A 2695-nucleotide genomic window follows, 5' to 3' on the forward strand; every position below is an offset into this window, starting at 1 on the left:
AAGCTCTGTGACACCAGCGAAATCACAGCTGTTCTGAACTTCACTTTTCTTGATTAAAACTTGGATATGCATGTTTTTCTACTCACGTCATCAAATAATAGAATTTCATGATCGTTCCATTTGTGTGTTGTTTTATAGGGCGTTGAAAAGATTAGAACAAAGCCCCTTGAAGTTAGCTTTGTAGTGAAATAAATATATCCCAGGAATTCAAACTTAGAATTGAAAAGCTGAACCAAGCCACTTTGCATAAGAAATGACTATTTTGCACTTTCTGGAACAGATTGCTAAATTTTCAGGATCTGTCCCATTTAACCAACATTTAACCAACATTGTTAGATGATATAGTGCTCAGCATAAACAAGTTGAAGCCGAGTCATCTATAATTTGGATCTTTTGGTGATGAATTCTTAAAAGACATGATTCACTCCTTCGTTCATCAGGGTTTGTGTCACCTTTCTAATACAAAGTAGCTGACATTGTACAGTGTGTCCCTCAAATGGAAAAGTAAGGACTGGAAGATTTTGTGCCTAGTTTCTTGTTTTGGTTTTCTTGACTTAATAGCTATTCCTGTTACAGGAGAACATGGCAGCTACTTTATCTTCACAGCCAGAGTCATCTAACTTACTCCTAATTTTTGTGTGTGGATGCATCCACGTAGTCAAGCTGCTTAAATGGGCTCGCCTAAGGACTGGATACCACAAAAGTTCTGGCTTCGTTAATATTTTATCTGTAGTTTTGTTGTAGGGTGTTAAATTCTAACAATAGAAGTAGAGCCTTAAACTTAAACTTAAACATCACATTTGACATTGGACTACATTGTGTCGTGCGCGTGACTTTTGTTTTGTGCTCTCATGTTGATTTTACAAGCTGCTTTCTTTGGAATATAGCATTAAAATTGTAGATTTTACTCCCTGAGCACGTGAGCTTGGCAGCATAGAGAAGGGGCGAGGGGAAATCTGTGAATCAGTGTGTGTTAATTGTAGATGTGCCACAGAAAGTTAATAGTTAGATCTGTACTTTTCTGCTTGTGGGCAAAATTCCTTGAACAAACAAGTCCTGTTGAGTCAGTGAGAGGGTGTAGATTGTGGACATTGTCCTCTAAAATCAGAATAGTGATATTGATACTGTTTCAATCCATAAACATAAATTTGGACAGTTCCCTTACTTGAATCTTCTGATTAACTTATTGTTTTACATTAACTTTAATGTTTTTGGAGCTCTCGGTAAACGTGCAGAGACAGGTGGATATAGTTAATTGTTATTTACAGAATAAGATTAAACTTTACCTCTCATTTTAGTTGCTTTTTAATTTCACCTGGTACTTTTGATTTTCTCTCATCTCTAGATCTAGATAGTTAATTAATAGTTCCCATAAGAGCCAAAAAATTTAGGAGTCATCACAAAAACTTGATATGATTTTTGTTTATCCAGGTAGTGACTGTAGGTAGAAGAACCTGGACCTGTTTAGGCAAATTAAAGCTGGACATCACAAGGGTGCTTTGTGATCTAGGGCCTGGCCTCTTAGCCTTGTAGATTTCCCCGGGGTATCCCAAAGTCAGATCACTCAGTTTTCACTATCCAGTTTCAAAACCTGACATAATCAATATTTTAATAAAATATTAGAGAATTGTGGTATATTGTAGAATATCAACTAGTCAAAATATCGATGTCAGTGTTGAGGTTGGTCAGAAACCTTACAACTAATAAAGTTATTTGGTAGCGAAGCAGAGGGAGGTAGATGTCTTTAAAGAGTAAAATTTAGGCATCTTAATGAGTCATCATCCTTTTCTGTAGGGAGTTTCGCCTCCTCTCACATGCTGGAGGGCGCCATCTGCCGGCCAACGCTGCTGCGGTCCCGTGGAGTCTTGTGTGTGGACACTTAACTGTGTGTTCTTTGCTTAGTTTTTTCTTTCTCCAACTAAAGACCAAGACATGTTTTGTTTTGTTTTATTTTAATCCCCACTTTAATCTTACATATAATTCCACAGAGTTGTTTCAGGTGTTCTATAGTTTTTTATAGGTATGATCATGTTTTGTATCCTTGATATTTAATATTTATTGGCCTTTTTGGCTCTAGGAGCGAAGTCGCCTTCAGGCAATAGTTTACAATGATTTGCTGTTTCTTTTCCTGGTAAAAATGATTTTAATAATAACTGCCAACATTTGATTACTTTTGACGTGCTAGGCAATGTTCTAAGTACTTCCATTTATTCCTCATTACGATCCTGTGAGGAAGGTAAGTACTATTAAATACATTATAGGTTGAGAACTGAAGCTTAAGAAATTTAACTTGCCCAAGATAGCAGAGCTGGGACTGCAGCCCAGGTCACTCTGAATTCAGAACCCTCACGGTAACCACTAATTGGGCCCTTTATTCTGCAGATGTTTATTTGGTTGCTATTATCTCGCAGTGCATTGTCTTGTACTTTGTCACTGGAGGATTCTGTGCATATATATTAACAACTTGGCTCTTCATTCTGTGTGATAAGCTGTACTTTTCATGAAACTGTGCTGTTGACCTCTGCAACATCACTTTTATCTTCTTCTTTCCATCGGACATTCTTATCCTGTCTGCCTATTAAATTTGAAATTTTCCTGTCTCGTCTTTGTTTAGTTCCCTCCTCCTGAAGGAATTCCATCCATCGCTATGATTTCAACCAACACCATTTCCAGATCTCATGTCTTCTGAGCAGAC

This window comes from Pteropus vampyrus, unplaced genomic scaffold (assembly GCF_000151845.1).
Source record: "Pteropus vampyrus isolate Shadow unplaced genomic scaffold, Pvam_2.0 Scaffold282, whole genome shotgun sequence".
Lineage (NCBI taxonomy): Eukaryota > Metazoa > Chordata > Mammalia > Chiroptera > Pteropodidae > Pteropus > Pteropus vampyrus.